The sequence below is a fragment of the Sus scrofa genome, chromosome 1, assembly GCF_054392235.1.
Source record: "Sus scrofa isolate SSC_HxYL_T2T_F1_AM1 chromosome 1, Sscrofa_HxYL_maternal_Yorkshire_Landrace_v2.0, whole genome shotgun sequence".
In the NCBI taxonomy this organism is placed as follows: Eukaryota; Metazoa; Chordata; class Mammalia; order Artiodactyla; family Suidae; genus Sus; species Sus scrofa.
Window position 1 is genome coordinate 182073854 of NC_139383.1, and position 16297 is coordinate 182090150.

At 35.5% G+C, this 16297-nt stretch overlaps 1 non-coding gene across 1 annotated transcript; it reads left to right on the plus strand.

The window, feature by feature from the left end:
- The first annotated feature begins 15597 nt into the window (after window positions 1-15597).
- On the plus strand, window positions 15598-15704 carry LOC146406901 (U6 spliceosomal RNA). The gene has a single exon (XR_014832697.1). It is a non-coding gene; the product is annotated as a U6 spliceosomal RNA (small nuclear RNA).
- Window positions 15705-16297: the final 593 nt, after the last annotated feature.

The following is a 16297-nucleotide window of genomic DNA, read 5'->3' on the forward strand; positions in this document are numbered from 1 at the left end:
ATTCATTCTGTTAAAATCATATTGTTTAAAAGATAAAGTGGAAGAGAATTGGCAACATGCTAGTCTGCACCGGTTGTTTTCTAATAGCACAATGCCAAGCTGACTTAATATAGTCATGTTATTGTCCCACCACCCTTGGCTGACATCTGCTGCTTTTTGAAAAGCAAAGGAGTAAGCACTGACCCATCGAGGCAATGGTGTGCAAGAAAAGGGACACATCAAAAGCTCTTTCTTATCCTTTCCCATAGTTGTGGCATCTGACTCTCTTTCTCCAGGATCTTTTTAGTTTTCTATACATCTGAAACATTTTATAGAATTGAAAGCCCATATTTTATTTTTTTATGTTATGAATAAAATTGAGAGTAAACCTTCTAATTGTACCAGAGAGAAAATTAAAATTTGTGTATGTTATTTTACAGATATATGTTTTTGGACTGTGAGCTACTCTGCTACTCTAATGTTTCAATGATATTTATAGACATGTCAAAATATTACCTGTTGAACTGACAAGATTGATTTTAAAGTTTTTTTTAATCAATATATTTCTACTTTGCCCTATTGTGAAATATCCCATACTTGATAAAGCACACAGAAATGAATCTAAACAGAAGCTTTACTACTTTGTTTTCTTTAAAGAGAAATTCATCTATTTTCTTAGAAAAATAGAATTCATTTTTTAATATGTATATACTTATTATTCATGGCTCTAGACTAAAGAACTTCCGTGCAGCAGAATATGTAAGATCATCCTTCCCAGAAACCTACCCAGGAGCTTTTACCTTCCCTCCAACCCCACATTTTTTTCTCACCTCTGTTGTTTTTGGATCCATAGTATTGCACTTTCAAACTTAACTCATCCCTCCTGGATTTGGTCATGATCCAGGACAAGTTTAAACAATCCCTTGCAAATTTATAAATAGCTGTTAAAATAGAATGTTATCAAGATAATTTTATAGAATTATTTATATTGGAGTTCCCTTCATGGCTCAGCAGTAACAAACCAGAATAGTATCCATGAGGATTCAGGTTCAATCCCTGGCCCTGCTCTTTAGGTTAAGGATGTGCTGTTGCCCTGAGCTGCGGTGTAGATTGTAGATGCAGCTCGGATCTGGCATTGCTGTGGCTCTGGGATAGTCTGGCAGCTGCAGCTACAGTTCGACCCCTAGCCTGGGAACTTCTGTATGCTTCAGGGGTGGCTCTAAAATTAATAATAATAATAATAATAATTTATATTAGTCAGTAGGTTTCTGGAATCAAAACTGTGGGAGGATTGATGTGACTTCTTTTTGGAGATCTTCTCAACGACCCAGACATGGCAGCATGTAACTCTTCATTGTCATAACTCGAGGAACCATATAAAATGAAATATAGCTCATTATAATTCAAGCAGATGGTCTAGTAAAAGGGTAGGCCACATCGTACATGCAACATCACTGTTAGCATTATTATAAAAATATAATGCTAACGTTTTAGTCATTACATTCAATTTGAGGAATGAAGTTTCTTCATAGATAGCTACAAGTACTTGTGATTACATAGATGTTTTATCTTGGCACAAAGGAAATGAAAAACAACAATATACTTTTACCTGGGATATACAAACTTGACAAAAATGGTTCTTTTACTGAAGCTATTTTCACTGGAGGAAATATATCTTAATCCTTAATATAAGTCTGTGAATATAAGACAGACAAGATATTTACTTAACAGTTGCCAAAGAAATCATTCATAAATTTTAATGAGTATTAAATTTTAATAGTTATCCAATTTTATTAAATTTTAATTATAAAGTGAATTTGTTCTTTCTTATAACTTATGCATATTACTAATAAAATTAAAATTACTCCCTGATCATCATCTCAGATCCTAGTCACCTCTTTCCTGCACCAGAGATAATCATAACTTTTTAAAATCATGCCTGATTGATTTTGAGCTTTTATATATAGTGAAAACATTATAAAAATTAGAGATAATATTTTATATAATTTTCTACATTTTTTTCAGGTGAATTGTGTCTTTAAGACTGCATAGGAGAGTTTTTTTGTTTGTTTTTTCCTTTTTAAGAATACTTAAATTATGTAAATTGAATTTTCATTTTTATATACTTTGTATTAAACTTGCAAGAATGCACCAAATTTAATTTAGACCTTGATTTTTGGTGGACATTTGGTTGTAATCTTTTTTTAAAAATACTAAATGATGCAATTAAGATATGGGACATCTTGAGTATGGTAGAAAGTTCTTCAAAGTTAGATATTCAGAGTAAAATTGTGGCCATAGGTAGAAACATTCTTAGTTTTAAGTGATGGTATTAAGCTATTGTGATGTTGTGATTTATACTAAGAAATACTTATTTGGTCCTCCTCCCTGATCCTGGTATATAGCTTCTAAAACTTATAATTCCTAAGCAATGAGAGTAATGGAGTAACTTTTGTTATAATATTTTCAAGGTATTTTTGTCTTCAAAAGCTACAGTTCCTGAAATAGTTCCAGAGTGATAAAAGATAAAAGTGGCCTTTTTTTTTTTTTTTTTTTTTTTTTATACATAACAGCCTTCTTTTAACCACATCTGAGCTTATGATAATGCGGTGACTTTTGCAAAGCCCATAAGGGTTGAGGCTTGTTGCCAGGGGAACCAACTATGTGATTAGAAGTTTGGAAGTTTCAGCCCCTGCCCCAACCTCTGGGGTGGGGGAGGTGCTAAAGATTGCATTAATCACCAACGACTGGTGATTTAATCAGTTGTGCCTATGTAATCAAGCCTTCATACAAAAAACCCTAACTCTAGGACTTTGGAGAGTGTCCAAGTTGGTGATCATGTGGAGGTGCTGGGACCATGGTGCACCCAAGAGAATGTAGAAGTGCTGTGTTCCTTCCCACATACCTCACCCATCATATCTCCTCGAACTGTCTGTTCCTGAGTCATATCCTTTGTAGTAAACCATTAATCTAGTAAGAAAATGGTTGCCTGGGTTTTGTGAATCATTCTAGCTAACGATGTAACATCACTGGGGGTAGAGATGGCAGTCATGGGAACCTCTGCCTGAGAGTCAGTTTGCCAAAAGCCCACATGATAACCCCAATTTGCAATAGGCATCTGAAGCTGGAAGGTAATCTTGTGGGACTGAGCCCTTAACCTGTGGAATCTGACACTATTTTCAGATAGATAGTGTCAGAAATTAAGTTAAATTATAGGGTACCTAACTGGTGTCGCAGACTGCTTGGTGTGGAAAACCCATGCATTTGGAGTACAAAAATATTCAGTGAATTGAAGAAAACAAAAAGCAAAAATCTGTTTTCTCCTCTGAATAGAAGCTTTTTCCTCTTCAGCTATGCAATGTATTGATGAATGAAGTTCCTAAGAAATAAATCATTTTTTTATCATTAAAAAATTTAATTCAGGATCCTTTGTGATGCTGTGCTGCTGAAAAGTGACAGTATTCATAATAATAAATATTAAATCTCTTTAAAAAGCTCAGTCATAACAGAAGTTTGACTTTATCTTTAATGACCCTGAAGAATGAGACATCTTTTGGATTTATTAACCACTTATTAGGCTGAAAGTTAGCTAGTTATGATGGGCAGTGTCCCTCTGCCTCCATAAACGAATCCAAGAGATACTGTCTCCAGTACAAAGGGGAACACAGGCACGATGGAAGGAAAACTAGTATTGCATTTAAAAACTATTAAAAAGAATCATAGCACAATTTACTAGAGTGTGACCATTAGCGGGTCATTTTAATTCCAAGGGAACTCAGTTTCTATTCTCAAAATGTCTTCAAAATTAACACCACTTTTTAAAGCTAAATTTCATTAGATCGTGAATATCAAAGGAAGTACATCCTTAATTTTATTTTATATAGTCTAGTACTTCATATAGAGACTCTCTTTCCTTTGTATAACTTAAATATAATCCCACCAGGCTTTCTTTATTTAAGAGAAAATGTTACTGAATTTATTTGGCATAGGGGACTTCAGTGAGAATCTTTTTTCCAACAAAGCAAGCTAATGGAATGCCTTTGAAAAATGTTTTTATTTAACTACATGATGGTACATTTGGGAGTCCTCAGAAATGGGCTCCTTTGTTTATATTAGGCGTAAAGACATTTTAAATCCAAGACCTGCATTGGGAATTTACACATATTCTTTCTTTTTGTCACTAATAAAAGCATTTTGCTTTATCCTATCATTTTAATTATGTGTTTTCTTCCTGTAGTCTCCTCTAGGGACTCCATTACTTTATGTGATTGGCTCCAATTGACATTTTGTTTGGTGTTTCATAGATTAGAAAAAAGTAGGAAGTTCATTTGTAATTTGGGAAAATAATGAGCAACCTATCATCATCCTCCAGCAGGGGAGAGCATGCCCTCAGGCACAGGCACACACAATGCGCTGCAGACCCACTACTCTTCTCTCCTTTGATCCCAGTTCCTTTTCAGAGTTCCAGTGATCAATGGAAAATATGTTAAGAAACAATTTGGAGAATGTCCACTAAAAGAACGGTATAAATGCATTTAGGCCTAGGACTTTAACCAGTAATAATAATAGTAATTCCCAAACTTGTAAAATGGCTTCCTAGAATAAAATTTTAGAGTTCCTCACTTGGTTTTAACCAACTCCAATCTGATTTGGAGACAATTTCTTGTTAAAGTCAAAAACAAACTTTCCTGAGGATTATTTTTTTCCTCATGAGACCAGCTATTAAATAAACAACACCTGTGTGCTAAATAAATAGGTACATTACAACCATTAAGAAAAATTTGTTTAAAATGCATAGCAACAGCTTAATAGAAAATGAAATGCTTAATAAAACAACCTGACTTCTAAGAAGAATAACTCCTAGAGTTTGTAGTTGGGTACTTCAAAATACTCCCATTGGTGACTGCTGGATCTAAAGAATTTGCCATAGAAAATGTAGGAAAATAGCAGGAGCTGTTTTTATAAGAAGATAATTGAACTAGAAAAGCAAAATACCCACAGAGAACAACAGTTTACCAATAATGGATTTTAAATCAAACAAGCTGTTTGTGTGTGTGTGTGTGTGTTGAAATTGTGTAAACAACAAAAATACCAGAGGGACAATCCAGATGAAATTTCAAGTGTCCAAGTGAAGATCGAAGATAAAAGAAGCTCAGTATCATTTGTACAGAAATGAAAATTGAAATAAAAACGGCATACCTACACACTTAATAAAATAGCTGTACACAAAAAGACACACAATAAAAAGTCATTGAAAACCTGGCAAACCTGAAAATCCCCTATATTTCTGATGTGATATAGTGCAGCCTCTCGGAAAATGGTTTGGCAGTGTTTAAAAAGTTAAATAGAAGTGTACCATGTGATATAAAATTTCCACTTCTGAGTAACCATCCAAGAAAAATGGAAAAATAGGTTCACAGAAGACTTGACTGTGATGTTCATAGCAACATTGTTTATAGCATCCAAAGAATGGAACAAATGCAAATGTTTATCAAACTGTGACATATCTATACAATGGAATACTATTCATCAGTAAGAAAGGAATGAAGTACTGATGCATGCTGCACCATGGAAGAATCTGAAAAACATTATGCTAAGTAAAAGAAACCAGATGCAAAAATCTACAAATATTGTATGAGTCTGTTTATCTAGAATATCCAGAAAAAAATCCGTAAATACAGAAAGCAAATTAATGGATGCCTGGGGCCTGAGGAGAAGCAGGAATTGACTGTTGACATGTAGGAATTATTGATAGGGTACTTAAAATGTTCTAAAACAGGTTTCTATTGATACATGCACAACTTTGCAAATTTAACAAAAATCATTGGGTTGTACATTTCAATAAAATAGGTTAATTTATGGTATGTAAATTACATCTCAATAAAGCTGTTAGAATAAATATAGAAAACACTTCAGCACATCAAAACAAAACAAAACAAAACAAAAACAAACAAAAAAAAACTAATGATAAAGCAAAGACAGAAAAACCAGCAAACCTTCCAGAATCCAGATCATGTGGCACAGATTGTATGCTCTCTTTTGGAGCTTTTTTTTTTTTTATTTTCCCACTGTACAGCAAGGGGGTCAGGTTATCCTTACATGTATACATTACAATTACAGTTTTTCCCCCACCCTTTCTTCTCTTGCAACATGAGTATCTAGACAAAGTTCTCAATGCTATTCAGCAGGATCTCCTTGTAAATCTATTCTAAGTTGTGTCTGATAAGCCCAAGCTCCCGATCCCTCCCACTCCCTCCCCCTCCCATCAGGCAGCCACAAGTCTTTTCTCCAAGTCCATGATTTTCTTTTCTGAGGAGATGTTCATTTGTGCTGGATATTAGATTCCAGTTATAAGTGATATCATATGGTATTTGTCTTTGTCTTTCTGGCTCATTTCACTCAGTTTGAGATTCTCTAGTTCCATCCATGTTGCTGCAAATGGCATTATGGCATTCTTTTTTATGGCTGAGTAGTATTCCATTGTGTATATAGACCACATCTTCTGAATCCAATCATCTGCTGATGAACATTTGGGTTGTTTCCACATCCTGGCTATTGTGAATAGTGCTGCAATGAACATGCGGGTGCACGTGTCTCTTTTAAGTAGAGTTTTGCTTTTTGTTTTTTTTAACGATAAAATTCTAGTTCACTAGCTGAGTGGTGAATGCTATAGATGGGGCAAGAGAGAAAGAAAGAGAAAAATGGGTATTTGAAGGCATCTCTGACTGAAGGATAGCGAACCCTTTGAATCTTCTTGGAATTGGTAAGATAAGTCTCTCAGTGCCATTGGATGTGGTTGCCAATCAGAAAGAAACCTTTCATAGGGGGTTTGGAGAGCAGTAAAGTTGGTATCATGCTTTAGTGAGGAATCTGACTCTGTTTTTGGATAATTGACCACTGACATCTCTTAAGGCTCAACTCTCCCTCTTTCTCTGCCCCACATCTCTGCCCATTAATAAGAAAGGCTTGGGGCTCCCTCCTTTGGCAAATTTGGGAGATTCAAACCACAAAAGCCCCTTCTCTCATTGGTGGACCCCTCACCCTGGCCTTACCCCCTAACCACAAAAACACACTGATATGTTCCTTTTTCTTGCACTCTGAAACTATTTCACATTCTGCTGAATTATGTATAGCTTTTCATACCTTCTGGGCACACATCCTATGTGTGGTATTATCAGTCTTGATATCTGAACTGAACTTTGAATGGGAGTCCAATTGCCTTTTAGGTGATCATAAAAATTTGGTTTTATCATATAAAATCTAATGAAAATGTGACAAATGGGGGAAAAATGAGAAAAGCTCTTAAATTTAGATTTTTATTTTGTGTGTGGTAGTTATAACTATTTTCTTACTCATTTCTTCTTCCCTTCATATTCACTAAAATTATTTTTTGTTCAGGTTGGAAATACACCTAATTAAAAAAAAATAATACACACCTTCACAGATGCAGATTCACTTCTGATTAAAGGAGTTCTTTTGACCAAGTTCTGACCATTGAAATATACTTCAGAATATCTTTATTCAGATGTGGTTAGGTGGGTCTCTGACAATAAAAAGCAGACATTAAAATTGATACACTTGGCTAATTTGGATTTTCCATTTTTTTAATCTTAAAATTCCCATTCCTCTCACCTTTTAATGTTTTCTAATAAATTTGACAGGAACAGCTACCATAAAAAAGTGAGTTCAGCAAATTTGCTGGATATAAGTTTTGTGTAAAAGTCAACAGCAAGTCCAATATGAACATATATGAGAAATAACATTTTTATAAAAGGGAGCTCTTTGTAATAGCCACAGAAAATAGCAAACAAGAGAGAATAAGCCTAAGAAATTTCATGTAAAATCTCTAAACAAAAAGCTTAAAACAGAATTGAGAGATATTAAAGCAGACCTACATAATTGACAGGGTATGTCCTGCTCATGATTTTTATGACTTGACCATTACAATTAAAGATGTCACTTCTATTCAAAATGATCTATATATTCACTACCATCCCAGTTAAAATTCCAAAAGAAATTTAATATTGGCAAGCCTTCCCCAAAATAAACATTTCCAGAAAAGCCAAGACATTCTTGAAAAACAAAGTGGAACAACTTTTATTCTTGGCTAACACAACTTATAAATGTCTGGTAATTACACAATATGATATTTATGCAAGGGTAGTCAAATAGCGTAGAAGAGTTAAGCCCCCAGATATACCCATGTATATGTGGAGACTTGATTTATGAAAATTGTGCTAATGTAGGACAGTGGGGAAAGGAAATGGTGTAGGAGCAATATGGAAAAAAAAAATTAAAACTAGACCTTACCTCACACCATCCCCCAAACTGTTTCCATATGTTAAAACATAAATTTCCTAGAATATAAAGTGATACATAAATTACCTTAGTGTACATAAAAACTTATATAACACTTTATAAAAAAAGGACTAACTACAAAAAGCTTTATAAATTAGACTATAATTCAAATAAAAAATTCTATTTTCTTGGAAGATATTTAGAAATTGAAAATTTAAGCTATAGTATGAGAAATTAAATTTGAAGCACATATTAAGAACTTCTGAAATTAATAAGGAAAAGTGAAAAATAATGAGAGAAAATACTGGCAAGAACTCTAATGAGGCATTAAAGAAGATATCCAAGTGGTCAATAAACCTTAAAAAAAGTCATTAAGTTTCCTTAGCAGTCAAGGAACTGCAAATTAAAATAACAGTATGAAGCCACTATCAACCCACCAACATGATTCAAATTTAGTAAGGGCAATCATAGTTTTAGTGAGTAAACAGAGCAACAGGAACTCTCACAAACTACTGATGGAAGAGTAAATTGTACATGGTACAGGGGAGAGAATTGACAGTCACAGAAAAAGTTGAGAATTTTGAAATCCCAAATCCCTGAACTTTGCTAATTGAGGCAATACCATGTCCCTTTGTCCCATTAAAGATTTCAGCTATAGCTGTTAACTCACAAGAGGATGTCAATTTTCCTTGAAACAAATCTCCATCTTCTCCAAGTCCTTGGAAGTTAAATCTTAGCTAGACAAAAGCAAAGTACTGAAACTGTATGAAAAATATAGCTTATATGCTGCAAGAAGTGTGGAGCTTTACCAATTAGTAGTATTAGTAGGCGTCTGAGGAGTTATGGGTTGAAATGCGTCCTCCCAAAAAGATATGTCGAAGTTCTAGCCACTAGGATTTCAGGATGTGACCTTATTTGGAAATGGTATTTACAGAGGTAATCAATTTAAATTGAGGTCTTAATTGAATATGACTCATATTCCTATAAAGAGGGGAAATTTGAACACAGAAGCAGACATGCATAGAGGAAAGATGATGTGATGACACACAGGGTAGGATAGCTGTGTTACTGATATGATGAAGCTAAAAACCACCAAAAATTGCAGGCAAACACCAGAAGCTAAAAGAGACAAGCAAGAACAATGCCCTAGAACCATCAAAAACTATGGCTTGGCCAACACCTTGATTTGGGGCTTTTAGCCTCCAGATCTATGAGACAATAAATTCTGTTATTTTAAGCCATCCAGTTTTTGGTACTTTGTTATAGCAACTGTAGAAAACTAATACAGGGAATAGATTAAGTGAGGGAATTGAAATATCAGATTAGTTGGAGGTAAATTCAGGGATGCACTCACTTGGGATTCAGGGTTTAGCATGGTAATTTGAGCACTTGGGAATGGTATTAATAATTCATTAAATTGATTCATTGATGCCTAAACTCATTGATGGCCTTATAGTTAATGAAGGTGAAATGCTAAACTTTCACTGATATGCTGAAAAAGAAGTATGAATGCTTAGGAAGATGATAATTTTAGAAGATATTATGAACTAATTGTTCAACTACTCCCTCAGCTATTCTTCACTAGGACCTAGAGGATATGCTCTTTGCCAGGATATAATTAATCACAATCATGAAGGGGCCTTAATGGGTTGTGGTGGCTGTCATGGGAAGCCAGAGTTAACTGTGGCATTTTCCCTAACCTCAATGGAAGTAATGAGACCTAAAGGATAGAATTAAGTGGAGACACAATTATAAAAGTAAGCCAAAGGAACAAAATAATAAATAGATTTCTGACCTGTTAAAATTTTTAGCAATGGCAAATTCATTCCAAATAGATCTCAAAATAAAGTAGATGATACTTGACATATATAAGTGCTGTGTTAATGACTTTTTGTTGCATAACAAATTACCCTATCATTTAGCAGCTTAAAACAACATGCATTATTAACTCACAATTTCTGGGAGTCAAGAATATCTGAGCAACTTAGCTGGGTGGGTTTCTCATGAGGCTGCAGTAAATATCACCCAGAACTTTCTTCTGAAGGCTTGACTGAAGCTGGATAATCCACATACATGGCTATGGGCAGAAGGTCTAAGTTCCTTGCTAACTGTTGGCAGGAGGCCTCAGTTCCTAGCTACACAGACCTCTTTGTAGGGCTGCTTGTGTTTCTTTCATGACCTGGCAGCTGACTCCCCCAGGAAGAATGATCCAAGAAAGTCGCTGAAGAGGAAACCCAAATTCTTTTTATGATCTAGTTTCAGAAGTCATACAGTATCATTTCTGCCATATTCTTTTTGTTAGAAGTTAACTGAGATACAGCCCATTCCTAAGGGGAGGAGAATTAGGCTTCACTTCTTTTTTTTTTTAATTTTTATTACAGTATAGTTGATTTACAATGTTCCTTCAGTTTCTGCTGCATAGCAAAGTGACCCAGCCACCCACACAAGCCCATTTTTGTTTTTTTTTTATGAATTTTATTACATTTTATAGTTATACAACAATCATCACAACCCAATTTTATAGCATATTTGTTTATTTAAAAATTTTTTTTCCCATCGGGTTCTTACCCAAGAGACTAGTTATAGTTCTCTGTGCTGTACAGCAGGACCCTATCGCCTATCCGTTCCAAGTTTGGGGTTGGTGAATGCAGACTATTAGGTTTCACCTCTTGATGGGAGAACTTGTACATTTACTTGCTAGGAAGATACCTAACTTGAATCACCATAGTGAAGATTCAAAGATTTTTTCTGAGTTTTGTAGCATATAGGTTTATTCATAGACTTGAAGCCCTTCACATGGTGGGGGGGGGGGGGTCAGAGTACTTTGAGTAAGGACCCCTAAATACAGCCAAAAGAATACACTACGACTTTTTCTCAAGCCTTTACCATTTGCCAGAGTGACTGTGCACTGGAGAAAGGGAAATGCTGAGACTTTCTGTAAGGTATTAGATACTAGTTCTGAACTACTAGTCATCAGAAACACAAAATGTTTCCGTGGCTTACTGTTTACTGTTCAAAGTGCCAGCAAAGGAAGTCTGGTGATGCCAGCTTTGTGATCCATTTCTACCTCATCATAGAAGTGGGGCCCTAGATAGATGGGTCATGCAATTTTTTATTATGAAGGTTGGTATTTTCATTGAGACAAATGACAAGATTAGGTACTGACAGAAAAATGTGTTGGACACTGCTGTGTACTCTCTGTTATTTCAAGATCCACACTTCATCTTGTTTCAGCCTGCTCTGTGTTTGAGAAGGCTTAACTTTAGGGATGTCATTAAAAACAAACAAACAAACAAACAAACAAAAAAAACCACCTGGAGTTCTCTTATGGTGCAGCAGGTAAAGGATCCAATATTGTCACAGAAGCAGCTCGGGTTGCTGCTGTGGCATGGATTTGATCTCTGTCCCAGGAACTTCCACATGCCTCGGGCATGGCAAAACAAAATCTGCCTTGTCCTATGCTTCCCAATTAGGTGTATCTAATGGTAAGCACTGTAAGAAAATCAGAGGCTGGAAAGAAAGTGGCCTATGCCACAGCAGAGAGGAATAACCTCTTCTGGAATAGGAGCAGTGCAGCTCCGCGAGAATTGGAAGAACTCTGCTCCGCTGAGGAGATCTTCTTTGTATCGTTCCAATTTTAGTATATGTGCTGCCAAAGCGAGCACAGCCCTCTCAATTTTTGATGAAAGAATAAAACTGCTTCTGAATCCATTTCAGTACCGCTCTTACTCAGCTGGCTCCAAGGATGTCTGGCAGGAGGACACTTGTTCTGGAATGACATAAAAGGGTCAGTAACAAAATGAAGGTCTGGAAAATGAAACAATTTGTAACAACATAAGCAAACTGATTTGAGCTGCGTCTGTGACCTATGCCACAGCTCATGGCAATGCTTGATCCTTAATCCACTGAGGGAGGCTAGGGATCGAATCCACAACCTCAGGATTACTAGTCAGATTTGTTTCTGCTGCGCCACAACGTGAACACACCTGTAAGAACTTAATTCATCCTTCCAACTCTGTTTAAGGAACTAATCATTCAGTCGAATCAGTTTAGTTCTAACATCTACCAGTATCTTGCTATTTATTCATGTATTCACTCTTAAGTAATTTAACAAAGCAAGCCTGTAAATGAAAAATACCAGGAGATCTTTTATAAGGAACCCTGCAAAATCTGTCAACTTATATTTTCTGAGTTAAAAAAAAAATCCCTTCTAGTACTTTCTGTTTCTTTTTGTCATGGAGACTACATTGCATTTCACAGAATTAAACCAGATGGATGGTAAGAGAAATTTACCACCAAGTTTAACTAGTGCATTTCATAGAAGTCTTTCAATTTATACATAGAAATTTTATGAAGTGTTTCTTCTCCAGATCCTTATGTAAATTAGCACAGGCCCTGAGGCTCAAAGTTTGAACAAAGTTAGGCCAAGACTTAAAAGCATCAGGCTGTGGAGAGATAAGAAGCATAAAGTCATGGCACTAATCTATACTCAAGACTTTAACTGGCTTTAGCTGTACTAACTCATATTCTAGTCATGATTCTGCATAGAAGTAGTTAGAGAAGGTTGTAAACTGAAAAATTAAAAAATAATATGTTGGAAAACATAGAGTGTATATATATATATATAAAACTGAATCACTTTGTACAGCAGAAATTTTCACAGCATTGTATATCAACTATAATTCAATAAAACTTTTTAAAAAAATAGGAAATCTTATCTGAATAACTAGCCTAAACCTTCTTAACCTTTTTGTCATTTCTTTTTTTATGTAAATAGATACCTTAAGTAGTTTAGTCATTTTAGCCAGTTTGCCAAGAGCTAGCCTTTTTTCTCTGTTGATAGTCACTGCTTTTTTCTCTTCCTCCAAGTTTCCTTGTAGTCACCTCCGAAATGAATATTTATAGCCCTGATTGTATGAGTGCTCCAATACTCATTTTATGCAGGGTACAGCTTTAGGGGGTAAGGAGTAGATCAGGTTAGGGTTTTCTCTGCCGGGGGAGTTTCTATTCATAAACTTTTGTTAAGAATAAGATGTGAGAAAGACATTAATAATGAAATACATTGTCTCCTTTGTGTTTGAGGATGATTCTGTGACTGGTGTTATCATTCCAGGTTTTGGGTGTGGTTGAAAACCCAGAGCCTTTTGTAGCAGCTTTTTCTATGCTGTTAGAATGTTAAAGAGCACCTTTTGGTCTGCAGCTGCTGATACAATTCACTAAGCGTGATACAGCTTGAACTGTTTCTTTTTCAGAAATTAATTCAGAACCTAGAAGGCTTTTGGAATGAGCATATGTCAGGGACACACATGCTAATAACGTATCAGTGAGAAGCCTCTGGTTGTAAGTAACAGTCTAAATGAAAATAAATTTGTTATCAGGACACTAGGAATCACAAAGAATTTTTTTTTTTTTTAATGTCTGAAAAACCTGTGTAGCAATGAGGATAAACCAGATTGAAAATCAAGAACTGATGACCCCTAGTCTCTTCCCCATTGATAATGGAAAGACATGTCGAATGGCTTTCTGTCTTTTTGCAGTGATGCTTGAGATTCACATTCCAGGGAGGGAGAGAATTTGATCATTTTCAAGGAGAGAGAATGACAGCGTCACCAGAACACTGTGGAATTTTGAACAGTGATAACTCAGGATTAATTGATACTGAAAGAAAATAGAAGATATGATCAGTGGGCTATTGGTCTTATTATTACACAGTTGCTACTAGGTTTAGATAATATGGTCAATTATTTAAGATTTATTTTTGGATCCTGGTTTCCATGGACTCTCCAAAACATACTAGACTTTGGACTAAATCCAACTAAAAATACTACTAAATCTTGAAAAGAGCACTCTCCTTCATGAGTAAGGGAGTAAAATGCATTTAAGAAATTGTAGAGTGAACAGGTATTTCAATTCTAAAATGATTTTGTGCCAATTATGAATAAATATGTAAGAAAACTGAAAGTAGTTTTGAGAGCCTCTACTGAATAACAGTACCAAGAATAGTGATATGTAATATATATCATATTGAAAATGCTTAAACATTTGTGGGAAAATAAACTATTTGATTCCTAAAATTTTTTCAAAGTTATATCTATTTTGACATTTCCCATTTAAAACTGGTAAGTGCTATGTAGTGGGCACTTGCAGTCATGGAAATAGCCTTCCACTGTGCCTTGCTTGTATTTTTCAGTGATGAGAGCATATGTAGTATTATGCTGTTAAATTAAAAATTTTTTTTTCTTCTTTATTTTTATAGCTTTTAAATGTCTATAAAGTATCTTCACCCACAACATGTGAAAGTTCCCGGGTCCAGGATCAAACCCATGCCACAGCAGTAACCCACTGAGCCACTAGGGAATGCCAAGAATCCTCTTAAATGCTCTGATCAACATACCAATAAGAATAATAACAATAATGATCAACATATTTAATGATGGGTGTGTGCCAAAACATTAAAAGTATTATCATATTTAATCTTTACAGCAACCAAATGAAGTAAATCAGGGTTTCTCAACCTCAGCACTTCTGACATTTTGGACCAGATAATCTTTTTTTGGGTTGGGAAGAAGGAGATTTTTGTTCATTAAGTTGTTCAACCATATCCATGGTTCTACTTGCTGGATGCCATAGATGTCTATAGAACCCCCTCCCAGATTGTGACAATCAAAAAAATGTCTCCATACATTGCTAAATGCCAAATTTGAGAATCGTGAAATAGATACTATTGTGTTGTCCCTGCAGAAAAATCTGTTGGTCAAGAAAAGATTACTTCACTAAATTTACCACAGCAAGAAATAGTTCAACTTTGGTATTTAAGTAACTCAACAGATACAAGTTAGGTCAATTTATTTTCAGAGTTTTCTTGTTTAGGCTCAAGAAGTTAAGGTTGGCCTTTTGAAGTGGTAGATTGATTAGGACTTGGTGAACATAAAACAGTTCAGCATTGGAGGACAGAAGGAGAAAGTCTTAAGGTAAGTCTTGAGTAATTTGTTTTATTGAAAAGATTGCTGACCGCTTGTTAGGTATATTGATTTCCTAGTATAAATAGTAAAGTTATTTATTGGTTTGAAGTCTCATCTTCCTGGACAAGAATTTCCTGCTATGAATTGATATAGATAGTCTTAGTTTTTGGTCATATCAGTTTGCTTATGTTGTTACGAATTGTTTCATTTTCCAGACCTTCATTTTGTTACTGACCCTTTTATGTCATTCCAGAACAAGTGTCCTCCTGCCAGACATCCTTGGAGCCAGCTGAGTAAGAGCAGTACTGAAATGGATTCAGAAGTGGTTTTATTCTCTCATCAAAAAATTGAGAGGGATGTGCTCGCTTTGGCAGCACATATGCTGAAATTGGAACGATACAGAGAAGATTAGCATGGCCCCTGCACAAGGATGACACGCAAACTCATGAAGCGTTCCATATTTTAAAAAAAAGTGGAGAGGGATGAGTTCACACTCTAGAGTGCATACTCTCCATTATCCTCAATGTGCTGTGGGCAGGGCTTATTTATTTACAGGGATCTCCTCAGCAGGGAAGGGAGCAAGCAGAGTTCTTCCAGTTCTCGCAGAGCTGCACTGCTCCTATTCCAGAAGAGGTCATGCCTCTCCGCACTTGGTCTGCAGGGCTGAAGTCTTGGGTGCAACCATTTCACTCTAGGAACTTTGGACCACACAGCCTCTGGCAGGTGCAGCCTCCGCTCATGGCCACCTAAGAGCATGTGAAACCAGATGAAGCATAAAAAAAGGAAAAAAAGGTTAGACTTTATTTTATTACCTAAATTCTATTTTTACTTCCCAGAAGTTGTAAATGGGCTTCGCTGGTGACAATTTTAATCCTTCTCCAGAATGAACTGGAGGATGTAATTATGATATTAACTTGATTAATCCAAATTTGTACTGGTGTGTGAGGCATCATTATCATGTATCATGTTTTGGAGAATCATTGTTTTCCTATCTATTATCAAGTATTTTTGATACAGTTCTTTTTCTCCCTCTCTCTCCATCTTTTGATGAAACAAAT